This window comes from Lissotriton helveticus, chromosome 9, assembly GCF_964261635.1.
Source record: "Lissotriton helveticus chromosome 9, aLisHel1.1, whole genome shotgun sequence".
NCBI classification, from domain to species: Eukaryota; Metazoa; Chordata; class Amphibia; order Caudata; family Salamandridae; genus Lissotriton; species Lissotriton helveticus.
The window spans coordinates 60,735,513-60,761,218 of NC_136070.1; the positions used below are offsets into that span (position 1 = coordinate 60,735,513).

Genomic DNA, 25,706 nt, shown 5'->3' on the forward strand with positions numbered 1-25,706 from the left:
ATACCTTGCAAAACACTAACACATCACTTTTACAAGTTCAAAACTGCACCGATTTGCAAACAATGGCCATTTTTTTTTTGCTTATTCACTAATGGGACACTTATTTGGTGACCGGCCTATTTTCTGACCCAGTCTGTCTGTGCACCCGAAGAGTGCCACCCACGATCTGAAGGATTACACTCCACACCAGATGAGTGCCTCCCACGATCTGAAGGATTACACTCCACACCAGATGAGTGCCTCGCAGGTTCTGAAGGATTGCACTCCACACCAGATGAGTGCCTCGCAGGTTCTGAAGGATTGCACTCCACACCGGAGAGTGCCTCTCACAATCTGATTGATTACACTCCACACCAGATGAGTGCCTCGCAGGTTCTGAAGGCTTGCACTCCACATCGGAGAGTGCCTCGCAGGTTCTGAAGGCTTGCACTCCACACCGGAGAGTGCCTCTCACAATCTGATGGATTACACTCCACACCAGATGAGTGACTCACACAATCTGGTAGATCACACTCCACACCAGACGAGTGCCTCTCACAATCTATAGATTACTGTCCGTACCGAAGAGTGCCTCTCAGGATCAGAAGGATTACACTCCACACCAGATGAGTGCCTCTCAAGATCTGGAGGATTACACTCCACACCAGATGAGTGCCTCTCAAGATCTGAAGGATTACACTCCACACCAGATGAGTGCCTCTCAAGATCTGGAGGATTACACTCCACACCAGATGAGTGCCTCTCACGATCTGAAGGATTACACTCCACACCAGATGAGTGCCTCTCACGATCTGAAGGATTACACTCCACACCAGATGAGTGCCTCTCACGATCTGAAGGATTACACTCCACACCAGATGAGTGCCTCTCAGGATCTGAAGGATTACACTCCACCAGATGAGTGCCTCTCAGGATCTGAAGGACTGCACTCCACACCGGAGAGTGCCTCTCACAATCTGATGGATTACACTCCACACCAGATGAGTGCCTCAAACAATCTGGTGGATTACACTCCGCACCAGACGAATGCCTCTCACAATCTATAGATTACTGTCCGTACCGAAGAGTGCTTCTCACGATTTGAAGGATTACACTCCACACCAGATGAGTGCCTCTCACAATCTGGAGGATTACACTCACAAGCTGATGTATTACTGTCTGCACCTGAAGAGTCCCTCTCACAGCCAGAATCCTAGCCCTCATTGATTACTCATTGCACCCTTAGAGTACCTCTTACAATCTGATGGATTACACTCCACACAGGAGAGTGCCTCTCAATCTGATGAATTAGAGTCTGCACCAGAAGAGTGGCTCTCACAATCTGATGGATTACTATCCACATCCAAAGAGTGCCTCCCACATTCTGATGGATTACTGTCCGCACCAAATAGTGCCTCTTACAATCTGATGGATTACTATCCGTATCCAAAGAGTGCCTCCCACAATCTGATGGATTACTGTCCGCACGGAAGAGTGCATATCACAGCCAGAGTCCTAGCCCTCATGGATTACTCACTGCACTCTTAGAGTGCCTCTTACAGTCTGATGGATTACACTCCACACAAGAGAGTGCCTCTCAATCTGATGAATTAGAGTCCGCACCAGAAGAGTGGTTCTCACAATCTGATGGATTACTATCAACATCCAAAGACTGCCTCTTACAATCTGATGGATTACACTCCACACAAGAGACTGCCTCTCAATCTGATGAATTAGCGTCGGCACCAGAAGAGTGGCTCTCACAGTCTGATGGATTACTATCCACATCCAAAGAGTGCCTCCCACATTCTGATGGATTGCTGTCGGCACCAAATAGTGCCTCTCACAATCTGATGGATTAATATCCGTATCCAAAGAGTGCCCCCCACAATCTGATGGATTACTGTCTGCACCGAAGAGTGCATCTCACAACCTATGGATTAGTGTTTGCACCAGAGTTCCCTTTCACCATCTGTTGGATTACGGTCTGCACCTGAAGAGTGCCTCTCACAATCTGATGGATTACTGTCTGCACCTGAAGAGTGTCTCTCACAAGCTGATGTATTACTGTCTGCACCTGAAGAGTCCCTCTCACAGCCAGAGTCCTAGCCCTCATGAATTTGCTCATTGCACCCTTAGAGTGCCTCTTACAATCTGATGGATTACACTCCACACAGGAGAGTGCCTCTCAATCTGATGAATCAGAGTCCACACCAGAAGAGTGGCTCTCACAATCTGATGGATTACTATCCACATCCAAAGAGTGCCTCCCACAATCTGATGGATTACTGTCTGCACCGAAGAGTGCATCACACAGCCAGAGTCCTAGCCCTCATGATTACTCATTGCACCCTTAAAGTGCCTCTTACAATCTGATGGATTACACTTCACACAGGAGAGTGAATCTCAATCTGATGAATCACAGTCCGCACCAGAAGAGTGGCTCTGACAATCTGATGAATTACTATCCACATCCAAAGAGTGCCTCTTACAATCTGATGGATTACACTGCACACAAGAGAGTGCCTCTCAATCTGATGAATCAGAGTCCACACCAGAAGAGTGGCTCTCACAATCTGATGGATTACTATCCACATCCAAAGAGTGCCTCCCACAATCTGATGGATTACTGTCTGCACCGAAGAGTGCATCTCACAACCTATGGATTATTGTTTGCACCAGAGTGCCTCTCACAATCTGTTGGATTACTGTCTGCACCTGAAGAGTGCCTCTCACAATCTGATGGATTACTGTCTGCACCTGAAGAGTGCCTCTCACAAGCTGATGTATTACTGTCTGCACCTGAAGAGTCCCTCTCACAGCCAGAGTCCTAGCCCTCATGAATTTGCTCATTGCACCCTTAGAGTGCCTCTTACAATCTGATGGATTACACTCCACACAGGAGAGTGCCTCTCAATCTGATGAATCAGAGTCCACACCAGAAGAGTGGCTCTCACAATCTGATGGATTACTATCCACATCCAAAGAGTGCCTCCCACAATCTGATGGATTACTGTCTGCACCGAAGAGTGCATCTCACAACCTATGGATTATTGTTTGCACCAGAGTGCATCTCACAACCTATGGATTATTGTTTGCACCAGAGTGCCTCTCACAATCTGTTGGATTACTGTCTGCACCTGAAGAGTGCCTCTCAATCTGATGGATTACTATCCGTATCCAAAGAGTGCCTCCCACAATCTGATGGATTACTGTCCGCACGGAAGAGTGCATCTCACAGCCAGAGTCCTAGCCCTCATGGATTACTCACTGCACTCTTAGAGTGCCTCTTACAGTCTGATGGATTACACTCCACACAAGAGAGTGCCTCTCAATCTGATGAATTAGAGTCCGCACCAGAAGAGTGGTTCTCACAATCTGATGGATTACTATCAACATCCAAAGACTGCCTCTTACAATCTGATGGATTACACTCCACACAAGAGACTGCCTCTCAATCTGATGAATTAGCGTCGGCACCAGAAGAGTGGCTCTCACAATCTGATGGATTACTATCCACATCCAAAGAGTGCCTCCCACATTCTGATGGATTGCTGTCGGCACCAAATAGTGCATCTCACAATCTGATGGATTAATATCCGTATCCAAAGAGTGCCCCCCACAATCTGATGGATTACTGTCTGCACCGAAGAGTGCTTTCTCACAACCTATGGATTAGTGTTTGCACCAGAGTTCCCTTTCACCATCTGTTGGATTACGGTCTGCACCTGAAGAGTGCCTCTCACAATCTGATGGATTACTGTCTGCACCTGAAGAGTGTCTCTCACAAGCTGATGTATTACTATCCACATCCAAAGAGTGCCTCCCACAATCTGATGGATTACTTTCTGATAGATACATCTGCCGTGTGGATTCCTCACCTTGTGAATATCCCCTTGCGTCAGCAACATTCGGAAATTCTTTTTGTAGCTTCGCGCCGACGTGGATCCGGACGTCACAGAGGCACGGCATCGCACGCGACCTCGCTGACGTCACCGGCGCCTATAACAGGCCCACGCCGGCGTGATGACATCAGTTCCCTTTTTTCCGCGTCGTCGACGCTAACGGTTTTCAGGGATCGTGTAGTAGCTTACAGTAACTTTGTTACTATTTCTTCGTATTTGTGTCTTTCTTACATTCTCTTCGAGATGTCGTCGAAGAAGACGGGATTTAAAGCCTGCGGTGAATGTGGCAAGACCATGTCAATCACCGACCCCCACGAATGCTGTGTATGGTGTTTGAGCTCAGACCATGATGTCGAGGACTGTTCCTGCTGCAAGAAGATGACTCCAAAAGCCTTAAGAGAGAGGGAGACAAAGCTCCTTATGGCGAAACTCAAGAGCAAAAAAGCTAAGAAGTCGTCAAAATCTCGATCTCGTCGGTCGAGGTCGAGGTCGAGGTCTCGTTTGAGGTCACACTCGGAGTCATCGTCAGCACACGCTTCGAAGTCATCGAAGAAGAAACACAGAAGGAAGTCCCATGAGTCACGTCATCACTCTGGGAAGGACTCTAACTCGAAACCGAAGTCCCAGATCAAGCTCGTGTGTAAAGAAGTGGAGGTTTCGGAGTCGGAACATGAAGAGGCTGTGCATCCGGTTTCACCCGAACCTCAGGAACAGGTCCAAACTCCGATTCTATCGAATCCTTCTGGTCAGGAGGATGAAGGTGAGGAGCAGGGGGCTGGTGGAGCCGAAGTTCCGGCACCCGATGGTTCATCGACTCCGGTTCCGGCGCCCGAAGAAGAGGTCGACGTCGTATCGACTCCGCCTCCCCGGGAACAACCGAGAGGTCCGTATCCTGAGTTTCCGACTCCAGGTCAGGATCCTTCCCAGTTCCTGAACGCCATGTATGGTGTATATTCAAGGGCAATGTTCCCGTCTGGTGCACCTGTTGGTCCCACGGGTCCTATGGCCTTTAACCTAGGGGTTCCGCAGGCTTATGCCCCTGCACCCTTCATGCCCTTTATGCCGGCTCTACCGCCGCATTGGCATTTTCCGACACCACCGGTGTCGTCGACGCCGAAGCGCACGACGCCGGCTCCATCGACGCCGATCCCATCGACGCCGATACCCGTGACTCCGAGGCAGGATTCTGTCCGACCTCGTGTCGAGAAGCCTCGTCCGACGTCGGGTTCGACGCCGGCAGCGACCCCGTCGGAGTCGATTCCGAATCCTTTAACTTCGATTGTGAAAGAAAGGTCTCGGAGAAAGGCCCAGAGACTTTTAGAAGAGGAAAAATATGGGTATTCTGACACTGAGGAAGGAGAATTACAGGATTCTGAAGATCCTTTTGATGACTTATGTGAAGCCAGTGGTCTTGAACTGTCACCTGAATGGGAGTTGGCTTCTGTATCGAATGCTCCATCTAAGGATGTGGTGCCTTACCACACTGTGATTAAGAAGGCAGCGAGTTTACTAAACATAACTCTGCCTACAGCTGATTATAAACCCAATATTTTAACTGAGGTACTTCATTCACCCTCATCTGTGATCGAGCCTATGTTACCATTCAATGAGGCGTTGTCTGAACCTGTCTATGAGGTCTGGAAGAAACCCTTGTCTGCTCCAGCGGTTTCTAGAACGGTGGCGAGAAGGTATAGAGCTGCACCGGATGATCCTGCATTTTTAACAACGCATCCTCTTCCTGAGAGTTTGGTACTGCAGGCTGCCTGTTCTAAAAAATCTGCTGGGGCATTTCCACAGGTTCCTGGAGACAAGGAATCCAGGAAACAGGACCAAAATGCTAAAAAGGTTTTTTCATCAGCCAGCATGGCATTGAAATCAACCAATGCTACGTGTTTGATGGGGAGATATATCCATGCTTTGATGGACTCTGTCAAACAACTCATTCCAAAGGTTCCTGAGGATGACAGGAAGGATTTTCAAGAAGTAATCTCGGACACCCAAGCAGCTGCGAGACAGGTCATCCAGAGTGGTTTGGACACTGCAGACTCGGTGGCAAGAGTCATGGGTTCCTCTGTGGCTACTAGGAGAGCTGCTTGGCTCAAATCTTCAGAGTTTTCTGCTGATGTCCAGTCTGCTTTAATGGACTTACCCTTTGATGGTTCAGGTCTGTTTGGAAAGAAAGCTGATACTGCCTTGGAACGTTTTAAGGACAGTAGGGCCACTGCAAAATCTTTAGGCCTTCAATCCAGAGGTACTACCGGAAGACGCTTCAGAGGATTTGGCCGATCTTCCTTTCGATCTTACAGATCATTCCAGCAGCAGCAGCCTCAGCAGCAGCAGCAGAACACGCTGTACAAGTCGTACAGAGGCAGACAAAGACCCCGTCCTAGAGGTCGTCAAGCTTCCTCCTCCTCCTCCTCCTCTCCTTCCCAACCCCCGGCCAACGCAGCAAAGCAGCCCTAGATCCGCCATTCCGGATCATGTGGGCCCAGTAGGGGGTCGGCTTACTCATTTTCTACAAGATTGGGAATTTATAACATCGGATCTTTGGGTTCTCAATCTTGTAGAGAATGGGTATGCTCTTCCTTTCCAGGAATTCCCTCCCAATTACCCTCCTTGCCAGGGTTATTGTTCAGAAGACCACCTGCTTCTCTTGCAGGAAGAAGTCCTGGCATTATTTCGAAAGGGTGCAATAGAGGTGGTTCCAGAGCAGGAAAGGGGTCAGGGGTGCTACTCCCGGTATTTCCTGATCCCCAAGAAAGATGGCAGACTTCGGCCAATCCTGGACCTCAGGATTTTGAACCTTTACCTGAAGCAGGAAAAGTTCAAAATGCTCACTCTTGCACAGGTTCTTCAGGCGCTGTTGGAAGAGGACTGGATGGTGTCGATCGACTTGCAAGATGCGTATTTTCATATTCCCATCTTGAAGTCTCACAGAAAGTATCTCCGTTTCACGGTTGGGTCACAGCATTACCAGTTTGTGGTCCTTCCGTTTGGCCTTACTACTGCACCTCGAGTCTTCACCAAGGTGATGGCAGTGGTGGCAGCTCATCTCAGGAGAACGGGGATTCATGTATTTCCGTATCTAGACGACTGGCTGATCAAAGCGGAGTCGCCAGAGAAGGTGCTCCATCATCTGCAAGAGACAACTCAGTTGTTGCACAGGTTGGGTTTTTCGATAAATGTACCCAAGTCTCACCTGGTGCCCTCACAGCGCAACCTGTTCATAGGTGCGGTACTGGACACAACCGTATGTCGGGCATTCCCTCCCCCTCAAAGAATTCGCGACATACGGGAGATGATTCCTTTATTTTACAATGGAGCGGTCGTTCCAGTCCTGAAGGTCCTTCGCCTACTCGGTCTGATGGCTTCATGCATTCTGTTGGTCAACCATGCACGCTGGCACATGAGGGCACTCCAGTGGTGCCTCCGCAGGCAGTGGTATCAGCACAACGGAGATCTCGGGGAGTCAGTGAGGATCTCCAGGGAAGCTGCAGCGGATCTGTCTTGGTGGAGCGTGGAAGGCAATCTGTCACAAGGAAAGCCTTTTCAACTTCCTCCAGCGGTGGCCACAGTGATAACGGATGCATTCACTCTCGGGTGGGGTGCTCATCTGGGAGACCTGGAGGTCAAGGGTCTTTGGTCTCCAGAGGAAAGGTTGCTTCACATCAACCTTCTAGAATTGCGGGCGATACGTTTGGCGCTCAAGGCCTTCCTCCCTTCCCTTCGCGGTCAGTCAGTCCAGGTCCTGACGGACAACACGACCGTGATGTGGTACATCAACAAGCAGGGAGGAGTGGGGTCGCAGTGTCTCTGCAGAGAGGCTCTGCGTCTCTGGTCCTGGGTTCAGGACCATCAGATTTGTCTGATGGCAAATCATCTGGCCGGGGTTCTGAACGTTCGTGCAGACAGTCTCAGTCGGCAGTTCTCTGCCGATCACGAGTGGAGGCTTCACCCGGAGGTGGTTCACGACATCTTTCAGATGTGGGGGACACCTCGGGTGGACCTGTTCGCCACTCACGAGAATGCTCACTGCCTGTCATTCTGCAGTCTCCAGTATCCGATGCAAGGAGCCTTGGGGGACGCGTTTCAGTTGAGTTGGGACTCGCAGCTCCTTTACGCGTTTCCTCCCATACCCTTGATTCCTCGGGTTCTGAGGAAGATTCGCCAAGACCGGGCCCAAGTCATATTGATCGCCCCGGATTGGCCAAGAAGGGTGTGATATTCAGACCTTCTCCACCTCTCCTCTCACCCGCCGCTCCGTCTCCCTTACAGGGCAGATCTCCTCTCTCAGATGGAGGGGCAGGTTCTACACCCCCACCTCCAGACCTTACACCTTCATGCCTGGAGATTGAGCGGGGCAACCTGATTTCTTTTTCTCTCCCTCACGATGTGGTGGATGTCATTTTGTCGGCCAGGCGTGACTCCACTAAGTCCATCTATTCTTATAGGTGGTCTAAATTTGTTGTTTGGTGCAGGGAGAAGTCTATAGACCCTTTGAGGTCCCATTTATCTGATGTGCTCCAATTTGCCCTTTCCCTGGCCCAGCAGGGGCTTGCTGTTGCCACGGTGAAGGGATATCTGTCTGCGCTGTCGGCATTTATCTGTATGCCTGACCAGCCTTCTCTTTTTAAGTCTCCCATTGTTTTAAGGTTTCTGAAGGGCCTTACTAATAGGTTCCCTCCTACACCCTTTGTTGTGCCTCAGTGGGATTTGAACCTAGTTTTGACATTTTTGATGGGTGCTCCCTTTGAGCCTCTTCACAAGTGTCCCATGAGGCTTCTGACTTTGAAAACGGTTTTTCTCGTTGCAATAACCTCAGCAAGGAGGGTAAGTGAGCTTCAAGCTCTTAGTTCCAAGCCCCCATTCCTGACCATTCATGCTGAACGAATGGTTCTTAGGACCAGGGCTGCTTTTCTGCCTAAGGTGGTGACTCCTTTCCACCTTGGTCAATCCATTACCCTTCCTACCTTTTATCCTCCCCCTCACCCTTCCAAGGAGGAGGAGAGATTACACCGTCTTGACCCCAAGAGGGCGGTGTCTTTTTACTTGGACAGGACAAAAGACTGTCGAGTGGACGACCAGCTCTTCGTTGGCTTTGCTGGCTGCAAGAAAGGAAGAGCGGTCCATAAGAGGACTCTGTCGAGGTGGATCGTGCTCTGCATTAAGATCTGCTACTCTTTGGCTAGTAAGGACCCTCCAGAGGGTATTAGAGCACATTCGACTAGAGCAAAGTCTGCATCATCTGCTTTGTCTAGAGGTGTACCTGTTGAGGACATTTGCAGAGCCGCGACTTGGGCCTCCCTCCACACTTTCGCGAAGCACTACTGCTTGGATACCGAGGTGAGGAGGGACGGCCATTTCGCTCGCTCTGTCCTCCAAGATTTCTTGGTATAGCAGAGTGGACACCCTCCTCCGGGAGTGGGGACTGCTGTGGGACTCTATTCACAAGGTGAGGAATCCACACGGCAGATGTATCTATCAGAAGAACAAGTTACTTACCTTCGGTAACGCTTTTTCTGGTAGATACTATATCTGCCTGTGGATTCCTCACTGACCCACCCGCCTCCCCGTTGTCCACTCTTCTATGCCAGAGTTTCTATGATGTGTTATTTTATTGTCATGGAAATGTTTATTTCAAATGTTGTTATTGCATTTGCTTCACACTGTGTGTGTTACCTTGTTTCTATACTACGTATACTGTGTATATTTCTACTATCATCGGTCCGTCCGTGTGCCTCGATGGCACGGAAAAAAGGGCGGAACTGATGTCATCACGCCGGCGTGGGCCTGTTATAGGCGCCGGTGACGTCAGCGAGGTCGCGTGCGATGCCGTGCCTCTGTGACGTCCGGATCCACGTCGGCGCGAAGCTACAAAAAGAATTTCCGAATGTTGCTGACGCAAGGGGATATTCACAAGGTGAGGAATCCACAGGCAGATATAGTATCTACCAGAAAAAGCGTTACCGAAGGTAAGTAACTTGTTCGTCTGCACCGAAGAGTGCATCTCACAACCTATGGATTATTGTTTGCACCAGAGTGCATCTCACAACCTATGGATTATTGTTTGCACCAGAGTGCCTCTCACAATCTGTTGGATTACTGTCTGCACCTGAAGAGTGCCTCTCACAAGCTGATGTATTACTGTCTGCACCTGAAGAGTCCCTCTCACAGCCAGAGTCCTAGCCCTCATGAATTTGCTCATTGCACCCTTAGAGTGCCTCTTACAATCTGATGGATTACACTCCACACAGGAGAGTGCCTCTCAATCTGATGAATTAGAGTCCACACCAGAAGAGTGGCTCTCACAATCTGATGGATTACTATCCACATTCAAACAGTGCCTCTTACAATGTGATGGACTACACTCCACACAGGAGAGTGCCTCTCAATCTGATGAATTAGAGTCCGCACCAGAAGAGTGGCTCTCACTATCTGATGGATTACTATCCATGTAGTGTGGAGAAGTGTGGCTCAATGATTAGAGCGGCAGACCTTGATGCAGAGCTCTGGCCCGGGACCAGGGTTCGATTCCCGCCTCGGCGGGTCTCGGGCTCAAATTCATCTGACCGGATATTCTCACTTCAGTGCCTATTCTAATCATGGGTCCAACGCTGCAACTCTGGGCAATAGCTTGCTTAATCTCCACAACGGCCCCAACAGTGCAAGGATGCCTGGTTTCACCATGGGAGTGCCCAGGAGTGGACACTTCACAGGGAAAACCAGGAAGGGTTCCTTAGCGGTATGAGTACAAGCGCCGGGAGACCCGGTCCGGGTAGCTGCGCGCTATACAAGTACAAAAACATTTACATTGCTTGATGATCTTTAAATTGTTAGACTTTTTAATTCTTCCTCTTATAATATTCCCTTGAATGTTTTATTAATTGCTTATTTTACTGTTTTGCTTAAACTTTAAATTACAATCTGATTTTTTTCCTTTTAACTATTTACATTTTTGTTGTAATCTTTTATGATCTATATTGATCGAAATAAAGATTGTAAATAAATAAAATTTACGTTTAACATTTACATCCAAAGAGTGCCTCCTCCAATCTGATGGATTACTATCCGTATCCAAAGAGTGCCTCTCACAAGCTGATGTATTACTGTCTGCAACTGAAGAGTCCCTCTCACAGCCAGAGTCCTAGCCTTCATGGATTACTCATTGCACCCTTAGAGTGCCTCTTACAATCTGATGGATTACACTCCACACAGGAGAGTGCCTCTCAATCTGATGAATTAGAGTCAGCACCAGAAGAGTGGCTCTCACAATCTGATGGATTACTATCCACAACCAAAGAGTGCCTCCCACATTCTGATGGATTACTGTCCACACCAAATAGTGCCTCTCACAATCTGATGGATTACTGTCCGCACCAAAGAGCTCATCTCACAATCTGATGGATTACTGTCCACACCAAAGAGTGCCTCTCACAATCTGATGGATTACTGTCCGCACCAAAGAGCTCCTCTCACAATCTGATGGATTACTGTCTGCACCAAAGAGTGCCTCTCACAATCTGATGGATTACTGTCCGCACCAAAGAGTGCTTCTCACAATCTGATGGATACTGTCCGCACCAAAGAGTGCCTCTCACAATCTGATGGATTACTGTCTGCACCAAAGAGTGCCTCTCACAATCTGATGGATACGGTTTGCACTAAAGAGTGCCTCTCACAATCTGATAGATAATGTCCGCACCAAAGAGTGTCTCTCACAATCTGATGGATTACTGTCTGCACCAAAGAGTGCCTCTCACAATCTGATGGATTACTGTCCGCACCAAAGAGTGCCTCTCACAATCTGATGGATTACTGTCCGCACCAAAGAGTGCCTCTCACAATTTGATTGATTACTGTCCGCACCAAAGAGTGCCTCTCACAATCTGATGGATTACTGTCCGCACCAAAGAGCTCCTCTCACAATCTGATGGATTACTGTCTGCACCAAAGAGTGCCTCTCACAATCTGATGGATTACTGTCCGCACCAAAGAGTGCTTCTCACAATCTGATGGATACTGTCCGCACCAAAGAGTGTCTCTCACAATCTGATGGATTACTGTCTGCACCAAAGAGTGCCTCTCACAATCTGATGGATACTGTTTGCACCAAAGAGTGCCTCTCACAATCTGATGGATACTGTCCGCACCAAAGAGTGTCTCTCACAATCTGATGGATTACTGTCTGCACCAAAGAGTGCCTCTCACAATCTGATGGATTACTGTCCGCACCAAAGAGTGCCTCTCACAATCTGATGGATTACTGTCCGCACCAAAGAGTGCCTCTCACAATTTGATTGATTATATCTGCACCCATAGAATGCCACTCACACAATGAAGGATTGCTGTATCTGTACCTATACATTGACTTTCACAGTCCACATGGATTATTGCCTGTGCATCAGTGCTGTGCTTCTCACAAGAATATGGATTATTGTCTGCGCAGTTTAATGTGGTTCACTTTTGCTGTACCTATAGAGTCCCTCTCACAGTCCAGATGGATTATTCTCTGACCCCGAAACAATGTTTCCCAAAATCTGATGGCTTATTATCTGAGCATCCGTAGAGTGGCTATCACAGTCTAGTGGATTGTTGCATCTTTTACTCATGTAGTGCTTTTGATAGTTCTCATAGATTGTCTGCATTCATAGAATGGCTCTCACAGCCCAATTTATTGTTGTCTCACAGTCCTACTAGATTACTGTCTATTTACCTATACAGTCACTCTCATAGTCTGATGGATGACGTCCGGCACCTGCAGAGTGCCCCCACAACCGTGTTGAACTGTTGTCTGAACATCTGTGAGTGAGTTTCACCGTCCGATGGAGAGGTACTCATGCAGATCCCCCAAGACTGCTGACAGAAAGTCGCACATGCACCTTTAAAGTGCTGCTTACAGTCCTGAGAACAGCAACTTGTACACCTGTAGAGTGCCTCTCACAATCCAATACATTTCTGTCTGAACCTGTAAAGTGACTTGCAGAGTCCGGATGGAGAGACACTCTTTTACCTGTAGAATGATAAAGGTCTGATTTTGCAACCGTGGTGTGTCCCATCAGTCTTGTGGGGAGCTGCTCATGCAGGAACCTTCTCATTGTCCAGATGCCAGTAGGCCCTCATGGTGCAAGGAGAGGTCTATTCTTTGTAGACCTTTAGAGCACATGTCATATCCTGAGGATGGTTTATCCTACAACTGGACCCGAAGGAGCTCAACCTCTCATTGTCTAGATGGAGGTCTACACTCATGGCGCAGGGAGAGGTCTAGCCTGTATATATCACCGGAGCACCTTTCATATCCTGCGGATGGTGTATCCTATATGTGGCCCCAAGGACGTTCAACCACTCTCAGATGGACGTCTACTCTGTTGGTGCTGGGCGGAATGTGGTGTACATTTAAAACACCTATAAAGCATCTTCCATCTCCTGCGATTGGTGTATCCAACAACCGGAATCTTGGATGTTTAACCTCTCTTTGTCTGGCTGGAGGTCTAATCTATAGATGGTGTATCCTACAGAAGGACCTGGGGATTTTGAACCTCTCATTGTCAGGATGAAGTTCTACTCTTATGTTGCAAGGAGAGGTCTAGTCTGTATACACCTTTAGAGCTCCTTTCATGCTCTGACGGTGTATCCTACAAGTGGACTCATGGGATCTTCAACCTTGCATTGTCCGGGTAGAGGACTACTCTCATGGAGCAGAAAGAGGTCTGATCTGTATTCACCATCATGTCATGAGGACGGCGTATCCTGCAACTGTACCAGGGGATGGCCAACATCTAATTGTCTGAATCTAGGCCTACTTTCATGGCGCTGGGAGAAGTCTAGTCTGCATACAGCTTGAGAGCACCTCTTATCTCCTGGTGACAGTGCATTCTACAGCTGAACCTCAGGGATGTTCAACATGTCATGGTCTGGGTGGATGTCTCCTTTGATTGGACAGGGAGAGGTCTAATCTGTGTACACCTTCAGAGAAGCTTTTATGTCCTGGTGACGGTGTATCCTACAACTGGGAAACAGGATGTTCAACCTCGTTTTCCAGATGGAGGTTTAATCTCATGATGCAGGGAGAGGCTTAGGGCAGATTTACAAGCCCCTTGTGCCTCTTTTACGCCATCGTTGCGTCACTTTTGTGACGCAGAGGCAGTGCAAAAGATGCGCCATGGTGCGGGGTATTTACAACGTGACGCATCTGGGAGATGCGTCACGTTGTAAAGCCCTGCGCCAGAAGGAGGGTGTTCCGGCACAGGAACGCCTCCTAAAAGTGGCTGAGTGAAATCTACAAGAGTTCACTCAGTCACTTTGGGGCCCATGCTGCATCAAAACCCTGCGCCTGCTTGAAGCAGGCGTAAGGATTGACGCAGCATTAACAAGATAGGGCCCCCCAGAGCATTGCTGAAGCTGCGTCGCGCTTGCGACGCAACTCCAGCAATGCGCTACTTTTATGGCACAGATGCGCGACGCATCTGTGCCATTTTTGGCCCATGGTGCGCCGCATTGTAAATGCAGCGCATCCATGGTGGCGGAGGCATGGCGCACAATAAGTGGTGCGTCCCTGCTGATATGCAGGGATGCGCCACTGATTGTAAATATGCCCCTAAGTATGCACACCTCTTTAGAGCATTTTTCCTGTGCTGAGGACAGTGTATCCCACAACTGGACTGCTTTAGAGGATCTCTTGTGGTCCATTTGGAGTTCTGTTCTTTACACACGTCTAGGCTCCTCTTTGGTCTTTATGAAGGTATTTTCTACATTAGACTTTACCTTTCCATGAGCCATACAAAGGTGTATTCTTTATACACCTTATTGCACATCTTATGATGGAGATGGAGTTCTGCTCTAGATACACACATTCAAAACACCACTCCTGGTTGATACAAATCAAAAACAAACATCAGACAGCCGGAAATAACGTTGGCTAGTAAATGAACGCAAGAGTTACCTGGTACACCAATCAGGAATCAAGGTTAATTTGCTGTATTATGAACTCAGTGGTTCTCTTGTAGGGGATTTACATGTATAGTCATAAGCACTTGAATAGTCCCGCCCACGTGCGATAACTTTTAGATATATCTTCTTAAGTGGATATTGTTCACCTTTCTTCAGGAAGTCCTGTAAAGACACTTACGAGATAATAATGTAGCCTAAATACACAGGCTACACTAGACACATTTTCATCATGAAGTTAAAAAGGGTCTCAGTACGCTATATTTTTTGCAATTTGCAGTGTCTAACACACAGACGAATCCCCTACACAAACCTCCTTATGAAAGAGAGAGGACAGATTAGCCTCAAAGGCTGCCATTAGATATCTTGAAAATAGAGGTTGTACCTTTAAGACTCTAGTGACCACCAATATCCCATCATGCACAGCTAGTGGCATTTAATGCAGTTCTTTTTTCCGGCTCCTGCTATCAAGACCCTGGAGCATTGAGCTCAACCAATTTTGGATTTTCTCTTCAATATTCACTTCTAAGTTTTCGAAATAACTAATTCACTCAACGTCTTTGGCCTTTCCCTACCTTTTTTTTTTAAGGAATTTGTACATTTCACTTAAAAATGCCATCTCTTTTTGATAAGTGTTAAGACTGTGGTAGGAAGCAGGCCAAGACTGATACTCACAGAATGTGTATACTCTGTTTGCCAGAAAGTAATGTTCCTGACTCTTGTCTAATTTGTAAAACTTTCTCAAAGCGCACTTTGCGTGACAGAGATAAGATTCGCCTCCAAGGAGCAGAGGAGCGTCGAAAACAGCAGGCACAATCTTCAGGTGGGACCTCAGGGTGAGGAGAGGGTCAGTCCTCTATTGACGTTCTGTCTTCAGCCTTTGGAGGGCTCACCAGCTGATACACCGCCACAGTCGCTCAACGTCGAGACACCACCGTCAATTGCAGACATACTTCCACCGTCGGTCGACTCCAAGACATCGTCGTCGATCGCGGTCAAGACACCACTGATCGGTGTCGAGACGAGACCCGTTGTCGAGTAGATCGATATCAAGGGGGACAAAAAGATCGGCTTCAGCCTCCTCAAGGCTTCAGGAAGTGCGTGAAAATAAATGCTAATATATACAACAGATTACGATTAATCCTGGACTTATTCTATGTCTCGGGATGTCCCCTCCCTGACGCCAATGCTTCCTCCTCAGCATCCTTAACCCCATCTGCCAGATGTGGAACCCAGACCTCCAACTCCGCCTCCACCTCCTTCTACTCCGCCACCACCAAGACGAAAGTCTAGGTTTCACACTTGACATCTGTCTCACAGACGACGGTGCTCCTTTACTCATTCAAGACCCCACCAAGACGAAGGTCTAGGTTTCACACTTGACATCGGTCTCACAGACGACGGTGCTCCTTTACTCATTCAAGACACTTCCATCATCGGCGCCACAAAGAAAGGTCTTGTTCAAGACATACCAGGGACACCTCCTCAAGTACAGGGAGATACACTCCAACACTATCAAACTCCCCTCCCCCACACATTGCACCAGTGGATGACATCTCTACCTTTCAAGAGGTTCTGGTGCGGGATGCTTCGAAGTTAAATGTCCCACTGTCCAGTCCAACTCTACAATGTCTGTAATATTTGAGACTCTACAGCGAAAACAAGCTTCACACCCTTTGTTGCCCTGTGTTCCGGGTCTCCTAGAGCCGGCTATGAAGCTCTTTCGGACACCTTCAATTAAGTCAGCTCCATCCAGGCTGCAGAAGAAGTACAGTCTTCCAGAGCAGTATCCTGCATTCCTGTGTACAGACCCGACTCTAGATTCTGTCATTGTGGTGGCAGCGAAGACGCAACATGCCACGACAGTGCCCCCTAACAAAGAGAGCCGAAAAATAGACTCAGTAGGGAGGAAGGTTTGCAACACTGCAGCGACTACCATGAACGCAGCTAGTGCCGCAGCCTTACTAGGCAGGTATGACAGGGCGCTGTGGGTATTGCTTCAACAGTTTGTGGAGTACCTCCCTGCAGACAAACGAAAGGACGTTAATGAGATCTGAACAGAAGATCTTTTGGTTTCTAATCAAGTGAAAAGCACATATGCAGACACATCTCTTCTTGATGCACACTAATATTGCCACAGCGTAGCTCTTCGGTGACACTCATGGCTAAACCAGACATCTCTTAATACTGAATCACAACAGAGCATCCTGAATCGCCTGTTTTCTGGAACAACTCTTTTCGTGCACTCACGCCGATGAAGAAATGGCCAGGATGAAGGCAGAAATGGAGATGCTGAAAGCTGTTGCCTTAGAAAGACCTAAGGAGCAGCGTAAATCTTTCAGGCCTTTTCAACGCAGCTATCCCACACAGAGGGTTCATACCCCTCAGTGGTATCAGGGTCACCAGTCAGGTACGCAACAGCAATTCTACTAGCCTTATCAAAAGCGACAGGCCAAGGGAGATCAGGCCAGAAACTTGTGCAAGGAGGCAAACTACCAGTTGGGTCGAAACCCTGAGTCCTTTCTTCCCATCTTCCGTTACCTGCTCCATGTAGGGGGAAGCGTTCAACATTTCCTGGCTGAGTGGCAAAACATCACACAAGATAATTGGGTGCTGAATATTGTTCACAAAGGATATTCTCTCAGGTTCATCAGCCCTCCACGGTCGATATCTCCGAGAAAATCCTGGTTCGAACTGCAACAATTCCAGTCGGACCAACATTCTCTCACAGAAACAAGTGCTGGAAACTCTTACCTCCTCTACAACAAGGCACAAGGCTATATTCAAGGTTCTTTCTCATTAAAAAGAAAAGACAAGAATGAGTACAGACCCATTCTCGGCCTCAGAACTGCCAGCAAGTGGATTTGGAGTGAAAGGTTCCCGATGCTGGCATTGCACCAACTTTACCCTCAGTTACACCAAGGGGATTGGCTATGCGCCATCGACCTCCAAGACGCATACATTCACATACCCCTTACCAGAAAGAATTGCAGAGTTCTTTCTTGAGGTTTGTAGTGGGGCACAACCACTGTCAGTACCGAGTACTTCCATTTGGCCTGAAGTCAGCACCAAGGACATTCTCCAAATGCATGGCGGTGGGTTGTGGCCTATCTAAGGAAACAAAGTGTTTGTCTATCCCTATCACTTCTCAGGAGGCTCAGCTTCACTTCAATTGGACCTCCGATCTCCTCGTCCGGCTGGGCCTTCATGTTATACATGCAAAGACGACATTGATCCCAGTACAGTTCCTGTAATATTTGGGGGCCTCCAGCGATACTCTCAAGTGTGTGTCCTTCGGAAGAGAGACTATTATCGATCTTTCGAAAGGCTCAGGCTTTCATGGCAATCTCTCAGCCATGCATGAGGAAGGTCTCCTCACTCCAGGGCACGATGGCCTCCTGCATATTTCTCACACTGAATGCATGTCTCCACATGAGGCCCCTTCAGGAATGCCTAGAAGACCAGTGGGACCAGCAAAAAGGAGATTTGGAAGACAGGTTTCGATTGTTTCAGCATGCCCTGCCCTGTGGTCCATCAAAAGGTGGTGCTATTCAACCAATCTCCTACGAGGGATTCTGTTTCACAAGAAGATATCTGTTCAGTCTATAGTCACTGTAGCCTCGCTCCAAGGATGGGGAGCCCACACAGGCCACCTTCAAATTCAAGGCTAGTGGTCACACAGAATATCCACATACCATATCAATCAACTAGAGCTACGGGCAGTACATCTGGTGCTGAAAGCCTTTCAGCCATCACTCCACTCCAACTCCCTACTTGTTTGGATAGACAATACAACAACAATGTACTACCTCAACAAGCCGAGAGGCTTGAGGTCCAGACCCTTGTCTCTGGAAGCACAGGCGATCTGGAAGTGGCCTCTGGCCAGAAATTTATTGTTTACAGCAGCTCACCTCACAGGTGTTCAGAATGCTCAGGCTGACTCACTCAGCAGGCTCCTGCAGGAAAACCTAGAGTGGGTCATAAACAACAACATGATCCACAATATCTTCGGAAAATGGGGCACTCAAGGGTTGACTTGTTCGCCACCGCAGAAAACATCAAATACCAAAACTTTGCATCAAGGTACTACCAACCAGGAAACCTGGGAATGCCCTTTTTAGGTCGAGGACTGGAAATGCTGGCTTGCCAGCTTCCGGTCGGAGATTTAATGATTCAGAGTATGGAGCTTGAACCCGCCTCTGTCCTTCATCTATCCTCCATTGGCTGGCTTCCTAAACAGAGGCCAGCCATTGGAGGAGAGAGGCGTCCCTCGAAACAAGCTCCGTCTCTTTCGGATTCGGGGGCGTGTTTTTAGTGTTCTTTCGCCCTGTGACGTCACCCGTCACTCAGAACACCAAATACACGCCCCGAATCCGAAAATGGTCGGAAGCTTGCGGCCGCCATTTTGCTGGTCGAGCAGCGTCTACCAGGACATGAGGTAAGCCACTGCTCCCGTTTGTGCCGTTCTTCGTGCCCCTGCCCCCGTTTGTGACCTTTTTCCTGCCCCCCCGTTTGTGCCGTTGTTTCTCGCCTCTGACTTGCCTTTACCGCCCCCACCCCCCTCGCCCCTTTCTCTCCGTTTATCGGCCATAGCGCAGCAAGCACCCTTTTCATTTTTAACTTTCCCCATATCATCTCTCCTTTGTGCGCAGCTACACTCGAACGACGACTACCCTTGAGTCAGGCACGATGCCCCGGACGCAGCAACATTCACGGAGGATGGGATGGCAGCACCGCAGCAGAGCGCTGAGAGCGGAGCCAAGCTCGCTGCTGCGCCTAGCGCTGCCTTTCCCAGTACACCTTGACTGCAAGCAGACCGACATGCAGTTTAATCCAATGAACCCATTCATTCCAGGGATAAAGCAGCAGCCTCTCGGACCGGGCGCCGCAGCCGTGTACCAGGGGCAGGAGGCGGATGCCAGTGCTCCATGAAATTGGTCCATGGACTTCACCGGGACGCGCAAATGATTCATTGCACTATAGACGGCGTCTGCCTGTCGCCAGTGGTGCTGCTGCTGCTATTGTGGTATTGGATTGTTGTGGACTCTGTTCTCCCTCCCAAAACCAGCCACGGGCGCCTGCTCGAGTGCCGCGCGCTCTCCTCCACCAAGGGAGCATTATTATTTATTATTATTATTATTCGGAGTGCTTCCACAGAAGCGTTCAGCCAGGGCTGGATTCTGCCAGCCCCGTGTTGTTAAAGCACTGGCAGGAAGGGGCGAATCCGACATGGGAAAAATTCCCAGAACGGCGCAGCGCCGCTTTCTCTTGAAAACTAAAGGCAGCACTGTTGCCCAGGGGCTGCATAATAGCGCCCCCAGTGGCCTCTAAAGGGGGTTAGATGTGGCATCTGTCTTCCTAGGACCGTGGATCTTGGCGCCTCCGAGCGGCGACGTGTGTCCTTGTTTCTTGGGTGGGCAGAGGAGATGAATGAGGGACGACGTTCATTTTGCAAGGGGCGAGCAGCACACCAAGCATCGGAGGCTGTTTTACCGTCTCGCCACAGTCCTTCGGTTTCTGCAGGGCTTTAAGTGGGCCAGGTCTCACCGGGTCTGAGCACCGGCAGTTTTTTAAGGAGGCAGCGAAACGGGTCTCTATCGGGCTCTGTTTTGTGCCGTGGCACAGGAGGTCCGCTTTTTTTTCGCGCGGTATAGGGGAAGGGAAATCCTTTAAAGAGAGTACTTTTCTCTCTGGATTTCTCTTCTCTTTTCGGAACGAAGGAGCAGCAACATTGTCGTGGTGTCACCAGGGCTTTATGTGGAAGGTTTATCAATATTATATACAAGCCACAGTTGCTGCTTATTTATCTTATGCAACTAACAACCATTGACAAAGCCAATAATCCTGACTTGTTGTCGTTATGATGTTACTTGTATCATATATCTGGATGCAACGACAGAAACAAAAAAATACCAATCGGGCGGCACACTATGCTAAGCACAAACTTTTAGCTTACGTGATTTTAAGCCACGCCCTTAATTACATTGAAAGACCCCCCAGTTTTTCATCCCACTTAAAGCCCTGTTTCTTCCATTTATTGATGCAGGAGGAGTCGCCGTGTCATCTCAGCTCAAAACCAGCGCTAGCCTTGAAATCAGAATGTCTAGAAACCGTCGGAGAGAAGAGTCTTTTTGTCTAGTAATGTGCTGCATGGTCCGTAGATAGGACCACTGTCCTTATTTGCCCCAAAGCGCACATTCACGCAGGTGCGCCAGGCAAAAACACGAACAGAGCGCTGCCTATTACAACAGGCGCGTGCCCGGGGGCAGCACATTCAGTGAAATATAAAGGGACTGTTTACAAGCTGTTCTGTGTTCCATAGTGTAGGCGGCACTCTAATATCAAAGATCTCTTATGAAATTTAATTTTCCACCAACTATTAAAGAAACATTGACAGGTTTAATAAGTTCATGATTAATATGTTTACAAAGATTGGATCATACGCTATTGGCCCAGGGAAACCCAGCGGAATGGTCTCGTTTTTAGGTCTCGCCTGTCGATGCGCATGCGCATCGAGCAAGCGAGACTATAGGGGCTCATCGACTCTTTATCTAACTTGCAAGGAATCGTGGCGATTCCTTGCAGTGCCCGTGACTTTTAAGCTCAATGCGCATGTGCATTGAGCTTAAAAGCGCGTGCACAGCCGCCCGCATTCCTCCGACACCTTTGAAGTGAAGCTTAGCTTCACTTCAAAGGCCCGGCTTCTTCACACCCACATGCCGCTCTGCCCCGCTCCGCCCCCTCCCCTGAGTCATCCTGCCTGCCCAGACTTCTCCTCCCCCCTACTTACATCCCGCTTTCACTTGTTTTTTTTTTTAAATGATTGTGCTCGGGCATCACGCTGCCTACCGCGATGCCCGCTATCATGGGTTTTATTTTCATTAATTTGCTCCTGCTCCACGCTGCCTAGCTAGCACTGTGCCCAGTTTCCTTTTTTTTTGTAAATCTTTCCTGCCTCTCGCGTCCTTTTGCCGCTTTGCCTTTTCCTTCCAACTCAGTAGTTACTTTCTACCCGCTGATGCTTAGTCAGCCTATTTCCTTTTCTAGCCTCTTATTACGACCTGCCTCTTTAATTACCTGCATGCCTCTCTGATTACCCTCTTCCCCTGCCCGCCTCCTCTTCCTCACTGGTGCCATTGTATCCGCCCCCCCTCTCCCCCCTGCTATCCTGTTCTCTCCTCTCCTTCTCTCTCTACAGATCGCACCTTAATCCTTAATGACGCTCCCTCTTTGCCTCCACCACCCTCCCGTGTCCTCATTATCACTCATCATCCCAACTCGCCAAGCTTTCCAGTTCACAATCAGTCATCACCACATCTCACAAAGGTTTTCAAGTTCACTATCAATCATTATCACTTCTCCCCAGGTTTTCCATTTTCATTTCCACAATCAATCACTTATTCGAGCCCACTTTAAGCATTATTTTTGAATTATTGTGCACAGGCGCACCGCTTTGTGTTAGCATGTCACCCTTTTTTTATATTTACAACACGGGCGGATCGCTTTAGATATGGTCACCCCCCCTGCTTTTATGTTTTAAAAAACAATAGCTTTAAGTCTCGCAAATGCAACAGGTTTTGCATTTGCCCGAGCTTGAGCTATTGCATCTGACTGGGGGAGAAGGGTGATAAATGAAGAAAAAGTCGCGTTTTATGATTCGGATAAAGGGTATTTTATTTGTATGTTTTCCACGTTCAACTACATCCCAGCACCCCAAGAGAAAGCATTACAGCAAACAAATGTGCTTGTATTTGTAAACAAGAAGAACGTGCAAGGATAGGTAAGTGCACAGGGGCAAAATACAGGGAATAATGTAAACGTTTCTCAACTTTGTCATGTAGACAATTCCCCTTTGGTGAAGCTGGAGTAGACTTGTTTTTTGTTGGCTGAGCTAGTGCCGCTTTTACAGTGTGGGTTGCATCTGCTTTTATGAAGCTTAATTTGTGGCGGGATAGGTGCCGGGGCTCAGATTATGTGGCAGCTTTTATTGAAATATGTTTCTTTTAGCCTGCCTAAGAAACAGCACAGAAATCATATTATTCAGGAGGACATGTTGTTTAGAGGGAAAAAGCTGAGACTTTTAGCACTCGTGTTTATTTCACTTTGACGGGAGATACAGACGCTTTCACCATTTCTGGCCAAAAAGAGTTTCTCAGGCGGCCTTTGGAATCCGTGCGTGTCCTTTCCAGGCCATAAAAGCCTTTTTTACCCGCATAGAAGCCTCATCATATGTGCCCAGCCAGCTGCAGTCACTTGTCGTTTATTGACTGTGTGTTAATGTACATAAAAACGTTAGACAATAAACACTTGCTTGAAAGCAACTTATCACCCAATGCACGTGCATGCATCTCCCTGTCGCCACCCCAGTCTCCACTGCCCTCTCTTCCCTCCGCCCCCCACAGTCGTCTGCTCGCCTTCTCTACACCAGGTCCCATCACCCCTGCAGAGCACCCTCGTCTCCCCTCCCTCGCCCCCGCCTGTTGCACCATGCCTGCAAACGCTGTGCAGCTCCACGCATGGACCATGGAGTGTAACAACAGCATGTTTGTTGTGCGGATTATTTTTTTCTTCAATGCCTGCTCAGCGACCATTTGCCTCTTCAAAGGCTCCGCTCCCCGCCCCCCGCCTGCACCACTCTCCTACTCCCCCTCCCACCTTCCACGGCCGCCCTTTCCGGCCCCCAGTTTCCCCACATCACTTTTCACCATGGACTCTATTTAAAGAGCTGGGCGCCCGCTTTATTTTACAGCATGTTACGCGATTTTCAATAGTTAAGTCAAACAAATACAAGACGTATTGCATTGCAAATGTTTGTTACATTTGCTAATGCTTGCTCCCTCTATTTGGCTACAGCTGTTGCCTCCTCCTCCTTCCTGAACGGAAGAATAGAGGCTTTCACACTTCACCTAATACCGAGGACACACAGAAACCTCAGTGATGTCGGTGTGCTCGTCTTTGCTCCAAGGCTGTTTTAAAACGTCCACCCCCTACAACATTGTGCGCATTGGGTTTGAGAGAAGCAGAGGTTATATCATTTTTTTCTAATATCTGCGTGCAAATCCTCGGCGCAGATGTCCAGTTGTGTGTCTAACACACGACCTAACATTGTATTTTTCATAGGACACCTAGCCCTTTGCATAGAGTGGGCATAGATATGTAAGGGCACCTGTGTGACTGGCACATATTTTAGGCACAAAAGTTATTTACAATAGTTTAAGCTATTGCTATTATAAATTACAAGAACTTTTATTTCAATATTAATTATTTAAAAAAATTAAAAGCCATTTGTATTTATTAGATGAATACATCTAAGTCACGTACATACAAAACATGTTGCATTACAAATGCTATAGGTGTCACAGTTGAAAAAGTTTAAAGTATTGGCATTGTAAATGACAAAGCTATTAATTTGGCTATTTTCAATACCAACACATTAAAAAAGAAATTGTCATTTACAAAACCAATCGCTCCAACTTTTCTAATGCGAGACCTATTGCATTTCCAATGCTTGTTGTTTCTGCCCCGCTACGAGCCCTCTGACAAGGACTGGCTAACGTGGGCGCTCTCTCGGCAGATGCCTAGCAGTGAAACTCCTCGCACACACCTCCTGCCGCAGGACTGCGTGATGGGCAGTAGAGAGGTGTTGGGGCAAGCCTTTTGGTGTGGGAGGGTCAGACTAGGGCTTATGGGGTCATTGGGGCTTGTCTGTGTGTGCCCGCCCGAGAGCCCTGCCCGCCCCCTGTGCTCGGCACATACTGGCTTCAGAGCGGGGGGCGCCCGCCCATTGTGCTGCTCCAAGGTCAGTGCTCCCCCCGCCGAGCGCTCCGAACTGGGGCCGTCAAGGACCAGCGCACAACAGCGCCAGGAAGTGGAGTCCGAGGGGGGGGGGGGGGGGGGGCGGGAGACGTCTGAGGACCGGCCGACCTCGTGGAAAACCTCTACTTCTGGAAGAAGCAGTTTTCGGTGGAAGTTCAGCGCAGGTAAGAGGTGCTTGAATTCCATGCCGTGCGATGTTTGGAGCGCTGGGGGAGGGGGTGCTGTGTGAAGGGAGGGGGTGCTGTGTGGGGTGAGGGGGTGCTGTGTGGGGTGCTGTGTGAGGTGAGGGGGTGCTGTGTGGGAAGAACAAACGTAGGCAATGGTGGCACTTGTGCGAGTATCAAAAGCAAACAAAATGCAAGAGGTAGCAAACAATATGTTACAAAAGAAAAGTGACGTTTTCCAAAAACTTGTGTTCACTGTGATTTTCATAATTTGAATTATGTGCACTTGAATAAAACAAATGCGAGAATAAACTGGACAAGGGACTCAAACAACCAAAAGAAGTATAAGCTGAGAGCGCGCACACCTATTGTGTGATCTTTTCATTTACCCGAGGACCGTGTGTGTGGTTGTCGTTTTGATCAGTGCGGGGCTTTGCCATGACAAAGAATAAATATTTACAGGTGTGGTGTCTTCCACTCTGTGGAGAAGGGTCGGCTTTTGTGATAGGCGAGCTGGAGCCTGGCCCAGGGCGCCACAATTCAGAAGGGCGTACTTAACTGTCTGCATTAGTCAGCACCCCTCTGACTCCCATTATTCAGTCTAAACTGTTTTGAGTCTTTTATTTATTTTTTTTAATTGCTGCAGGTGCCGTTTTGCACCCCCCATTCTTCCTCTCCCATCTCCCTCTAACCCCTCCCTACACACACCATCACTTCCATTCACACCATCAACTCAGCATTAGCATACTCCGGCTATGCAAGAGTGAATCCGTATATTTGGGGGAGGTACCGATTAGTTTGTGTTGAGGGGGTGGTTGAATTACTGCTTTGATGTGTGAATGACCAGTATACACAAAAGGGACCCCCTGCTACCCTATTTTATTCACCAGCTGCAGGA

General features: G+C 48.4%; 1 protein-coding gene across 1 annotated transcript in view; it reads left to right on the top strand.

Moving 5' to 3' along the window:
* The window catches only part of RYR3 (ryanodine receptor 3), a 1,933,484-nt gene that overhangs the window by 1,853,723 nt on the left and 54,055 nt on the right, over positions 1–25,706 (top strand). The window lies entirely within an intron of this gene.